The sequence below is a fragment of the Notolabrus celidotus genome, chromosome 6 (genome assembly GCF_009762535.1).
Source record: "Notolabrus celidotus isolate fNotCel1 chromosome 6, fNotCel1.pri, whole genome shotgun sequence".
In the NCBI taxonomy this organism is placed as follows: Eukaryota; Metazoa; Chordata; class Actinopteri; order Labriformes; family Labridae; genus Notolabrus; species Notolabrus celidotus.
Genome location: NC_048277.1, coordinates 25,212,941 through 25,219,270, shown reverse-complemented (window position 1 = coordinate 25,219,270; position 6,330 = coordinate 25,212,941). Strand labels below are relative to the sequence as shown.

The following is a 6,330-nucleotide window of genomic DNA, read 5'->3' as shown; positions in this document are numbered from 1 at the left end:
GCGTTTTAACAGGATAACGCATGCGCAAAAAATTTGCCTCTAAGAAAATAATTTAACAAAAGCAAATTGGCCTTAAGCAAAGGGTTTTAAATGACAGTCTTTGTTTACTTATTAATGTTTTAATTATAATACTTTTTGCAACTGGAGTCATCAATGTCGTTTACATCAGTCTTAAAGAAATTAGGGGGAAAAATTGTAACATCCTGGTTTTAATTTGACGCGACATAAAATATATTTTTAGATTACTATCATTATTATTATTAGTTGTAGTAGTAGTAGTAGTAGTAGTAGTAGTAGTAGTAGTAATAATAGTAGTAGTTTTAGTAGTATTATTAATAACAATAATAATAATAATAATAATGATAACAAATATAGCAATAATAAATATAGTAATAATGTTGTTGTTGTTGTTGTTGTTTTTGCCAGAAATTGTATTTATAGTATTACAAGTAGGCTTTATTATTAGCTAATTATGACTAATCGTATTATTGGTATTTTGATCTGTGTTTTTTTTATTGTTGTTTGAAACGCTATCAGGCTATTATTCTATTATCCTTTGAATTTGCACCGCCTGATATATTTTGCAAAAAGATCAAAAGAAAAATGTCCTCACTGTGTTTTGATTGCGGCTGTCAGGCCTGAACGCAGATTTATTCAAAATGAACACATAAATTCACTCCACCTTCCTCCTTTTCCTCTCGTTTTTCGTCATAATGAACGCAATAATAATTCCTCGAGACGGAGCTCGTGTCTCGTGAGTCGTATAACACGACATGTCGGCCACATCTGTTGTCCCAGGAGGAGGACACATTCATTAAAAATAAGAAAACAAAACCACAATGTGATGGAAATCACATTTCTATTTAACGCTGCTGTTCTTTTACGTCTTCTTTAAAAGCAGGACATTTCTGGCATTCATTTTGGTCACGTTGTGGCAGCTGAAATTGAAAAACCTCTGTCGTTAAACACCAATTGACTGGTTTGGGCCCTGCGCACGTGCAGCCTCTCCAGTGTAGTCTCGTTCACCACTGGCACCTCTCTCGCTGTGCAGGTATTCGTTAACGAGGTTTTGTCTCTATTTTACATTTGGTTAATTAGAAAATATCTCCCGTAAAGAAATATTTTCAATATCACGTCATGAGATCAGTTCTTGCTGCACACCTTTTTTTCCTGCAACTTATTTTTTATCACGCGGGTTGTTAACACGATGAAGTTGGACCGGTATCTGTTCCGGGTGTTTTCACGCTCAGAGCTGCAGTTTGTTGCAGTCCTACATTAAACATGTTGTCTGTAAAGATTTTTTTTTCTAAACTGACTGCATTAAAATCACCTTTCCTCGCTGAGATTATGTGTTTGACAGAAAAAAGAGACTTTATTTGTTCCTGCAGCCTTCTCTTTCACTGTTCTCAAAGGAACCAATGTAGCTCAACATCTGTATTCGTTTGATGACACATCAAATCGATGTTGCATTTGAAGGATTAATAATCCTTGGTGTTGTTGGAATTATTCTGATATTTTCAGGCATAAAAAATAAAAACAGCTGTCAGATTTTTAAAATTTCCTTTTTAAATTCTAATATTTATTTCCACTTGATTTAGCTGTTTGTTTGTGCACAGAGTTGAGCAAGCATTTATAAACAAGAAATTGACACAGGCACCACTTTGTGTACAAACACCATTTATGATAAAGATGACAGGGCAGGATGAAGTGGCAACTGTTTGTTTAGTTTCTCTGTAGACTTTTTGAAAGTGAAATATTCAGCAGAAAAACTGATATAGACATTTAAGTGTAAGTGTTTTATCCATAAAGTGAAAGTCAAGTATAAAATCTAAATATCAACAGACTTATTTTTTAAGTGCAGGTCTCTCTTAATATAAACCACTCTACTGCTACAGGCCAAAGTCTGAGCTGTCACAGATATCCATCACTCATGCGTGGCATTCCCTCTAAAAGCTTTCCACTGAATGAAGACTTGTCTGTTTGAACCATGTCCAGGTATTATCAGGTATTATTGGCTGCTGTGGCGGGATGGGCTCCACACTGATGCAACATCTCAGAGCCTCTGGGGGGTTTATGTTGGCACTGGGCTTCATGAGGACCAGCAGCGGCGTCCCTGAAGCTCCTCCGGCCATCAGTGTTGTTGAATAAAAGGCGTGGAAGAGCGGGTAATGGGCTGGAGAAAGTGCTCCAGGTTAGACTTTTACGTCTCAGCGATGCCATGTTCAGCTTGGTTGTGGGAAAGGCCAGCAACAGGAGATGGGAAACACATAGCCTGTGTGTTCTGCTCGATGGGAAGCTTTTTTAAATTACTGATATGTTAAAAAAAGCATGTATGGAAACTCACCAGAAGGCCTGTAGTGATCTTGTCTTAGATTTTAATTTCATCCTGCAGTTGTTCTCACGTTATTCAGCAGGACTGATTCGGAAACCTAGTTCCTGTGGTGCCCAGTGTAGTCATGGATGGTAATATGAAGTAATTAAAGGAATGTTGGGAATTCATAAACCAGCAGAGGATTCTCAGCCGAGCCTGTCAGATTGATGCTGCAGATCAGATATCACTCCGTCAGTTGTCCCTAAATCTGTTTTAGGGGGAAGTCTCTTCGGTGATGTCTGTTGTAGCAGGGTCTTTTCCCTTCTCTCTAATTTGCAACTGTTTTGATTGCTTTAATTGTTCTGGCTTTCCACAGTGGATGAAAATGAATTCTAGCCGTACGTGTTTCCATCTGGTACGCCATCAGCCTTGAGTTAAAACAAAGCTGCATTGTAGTTGGTTTTGCTGTTGTTTCAAGTAAGTCAGACAGAAAGTGTGATCCAGGAAAGCCAATATTTCCTGATTTTGACAAGTAATAAGATGCCATTACTTTATAATACTATTGTAAAGCTATGACACATTGACACAACATATGATGTTGTCACCAGACACTTGAAGGTCTTTGATTGGTTAAGAAAACTTCATGAACATGTAACTGCTGTGCACCAGAGGTAGAGCTTAGTTTAAGAAGGCTAGGTTGTCATCCCTGCTGAGGTAATGCAGCTCAATCAGTAAAAATAAATAAAGGATTGTCTGATTATGGCCTAAGAGTGTGTGACACAATTCAAAGTCCTTGTTCTTGATGAAAAGATTTTTGTAATTCAGTTACAGGAAATGTGCAGACATGAGTCTGTATGATATAAATCCTCTGTATCTCATACCAAATGGAGGGATGGTAGTGGCTTACTGTAGAGACCAAGAGTCCAAAACAACCAAAAGACAAAAGATGACCCCCTCCAAAAAAAAAAGAAATGACAAAATCAATGAAAAAAGTCACACAAAAACATGAAGGACACAAAAAAAGGTGCAAAAAATATAAACAAAAAAAAAACAAAAACAAAAGAAGACAACTAAGGTGTGCTGGTTTGTCTCAGTTGGGGGGGAGCAGATGCCCCATGCACTGAGGCCTCTCTCTCTCTCTTTCTCTCTCTCTCTCTCTCTCTCTCTCTCTCTCTCTCTCTCTCCATCTCTCTCTCTCTCTCCTCTCTCTCTCTCTCCTCTCTCTCTCTCTCTCTCTCTCTCTCTCTCTCTCTCTCTCTCTCTCTCTCTCTCTCTCCCCCTCTCTCTCTCTCCCCACACTTCCTGTCTCTCCTAAGATGATCTAAATATAAAAGCAAAAAGCCCAACAGAAGGTGGTCTATAAGATGTCTTTTTTTTTTTAAATGTTATGATTTGTATTTTATTTAAGTTGTTTACAATAACAATTACACATATACACACACATACACACAAGAATGACAATCAAATACAACTAAACAGTGTAGGTATAGCAATATATACGGAAATATACATGGCTTTGCAGGATGATAGGCAAAAAGAAGTATCATTCCTGTGTTTGTACATTCTGGTATATCTGGATGTACATGACAACCAAAAAGCACAAAGAAGATACCAAAAGAAAAAAACAAAAAACAAAAACAAAACTACAAGCAGCAAACACAGACACAGAAGCATGACTAAAACAACACTAAAATATTTAAACAGAAAACAACTTTAAGATGTCTTTGTCCAGGGGCCCATTTCTGCATAATCATAGTTTTAGAAAAAGGGTAAAACTCTTTCTATTGTATTTATTTATTTCAAAGAGAAAATTTAACCCCACTTTTTTAACAACCAGAGTCGAGATGAGGAGCAGTAAGATGAGACAGAAATGTGTGCATGTAAAGGGTTGATTGTGTTGTGCTCACATAGAAAGAAGCAGAGGTCAAGCTCTCATTTTAAAAAAGATGAGATCCACAGTAACATCTTTGCATCTGATCTTCTGAACGGCGTGTTCCATCCTCAAACTGCTGTTTTGTTGTCATGGCAGAAGGAAAACAATTTTGCCATGATGGTGAATTTTTTTATTTTTCAAGTGTCAAACAAACAAAATCATTTAAGCCACAGACATGTTATCAACATGGCTCTGATGGTAGTTGTTGTCGTGGAGTTCCCGTAGTGCTTAGATGGAAAACATGTTGCTGTCTTACCTGTGCACAAACCATCAGGTGACATTTCCTGCTCAGGTTTAAACAAACATCATAACTAGAGGAGCTTCTCTGGAACTCTTGCAAACAGCTCACCATAAAATATTCACCCTCTGCATCTGTATGTGTGTGAGAGAGTAAAAGAGACACCAGATTTTTATGTGTAGCTTTAAATTGGTTTCACATGAGGCGGGCACCCACTGCATCAGCAGATTCTCTGATCAAATTAAGCAGAGATGAGGGGAGAGAAAAAAGAGGCAGTGGTTGTACTGAAGTTTAATTCAATAAACAGGACCAAGCAGGCGCAGACAGAGGGGACGCTGTGCTGCCTTCATCTCTCAGTTCTATATCAGGTTTAGTTAACTATTAACCCATGAGGAGGTGCACATCCATCCATCACCACCCCTGCAGCAGCAGACACAGGCCCTCTGCACTCACTGCTTGAGATAATAAGACAGAGGACACAGAGAATAATAATGTACTGCCCCTGTATTTAAACCATCTCTAAATATATTCTTGTTGACTTTAAATTATCTGCTAACATTTCAATCAACCAGAACGTAGTCTGCTACTGTTTTGAATAATTGTTTTTTTTTTAATCAATTTTTAAATATATTTTTTGGGGGGTTAATTCCTATATTGAGAGGATGAATGATAAGGTAGGAAGAGAGAGTGACAATCCTGTGCTGCCCGTCTTGAGGAATTCTAGCCTCAGTGCATGGCACACACTTGGCTGAGAGCGTAGGGGCGTAGGGTGCCGGTTTAGGCTGAGCTAAACCGGCACCATACAACACCTTATTTTTTAAATCCAGATTCTTTAGTATGATAATTCTCTGTTTTTCTCTGGACTAATGCGTGTGACTTTGTTTTTGTTTTGTTTTTTTTGCTTTTTTTTCCCTGTTCTCCTCCATTTTGACATTTTATTTAAAAAATAAATGAAAATGTATCAATAAAAGGAATCTGCAGATAGGATGGTTGATTTATTTTTATTAAGTGACAAATCTGTAGCCTATAAACATTCACATTGTAGCACTTACAGCCAAAGTTCATTGACTATTCCCATCCATATAAGCCTTGAATACATGAAACTCAACTACAGAAACTGCCGTTGTCTGTGTATTGTTTACAATTTCTTTATCAATTTTCTTTGATTATATATCTATTTTTTATGTTAGTGTTTACTGCTTAAATTTTTTTCCTTTTGATTTCTTTTGGTACCCCCTTGAAATCAAGATGGTTCATCTCAATGTTTCAATCCCAATGAATAAAGTTAAATAGCAGACTAAACCACCTGATGGTATTTGCATTTCTGCAAAATATCAGTTTGATCATTTAAGTTGTAGTTTGTAGATTTTAGTGGCCACTAGTGGGTAGGTTGCAGGATGCTGCCAGTTTTTATTAGCTCCTTGCATTCTCCCTTTTCAAGCATGAAGCAAAACTTACTATGGTCTTGGAACAGAAAATGCAAAAAAGCCAAGGATGTCATTATAAGAGTTAGTTTACTGATTATCACTGATGAGCATTTGTCAATCATGTTTTCGGTACAGAGAAACAGAATGAGATAATGATAAACTTTATTGAAGTGTTCTGAACAAAGGCACAAATTGATAATAAAAAATAATTCTTACTTTTATGACTATATTCTTATTATAGAAACAGATTCCACCTATTTGAACAACATCATTGTGCCCAGAGAATCAGTCTAGCCAGATGCACTGACTAAACTGAAGCAATAAGTTTCTCAAGGTGTTCAATATTGACATCAGAGTGCTCTTGCTCAATGAATTGTGCCAGTAGTGCCTACATATTCCAGGATGCATTGCATGCAGGCTA

At 37.2% G+C, this 6,330-nt stretch overlaps 1 long non-coding RNA gene across 3 annotated transcripts in view; it reads left to right on the top strand.

Annotated features, from left to right (window-relative positions):
• The window catches only part of LOC117813809, a 71,891-nt gene that overhangs the window by 40,296 nt on the left and 25,265 nt on the right, over positions 1 to 6,330 (top strand). The gene's annotated exons all lie outside the window — the stretch shown is intronic.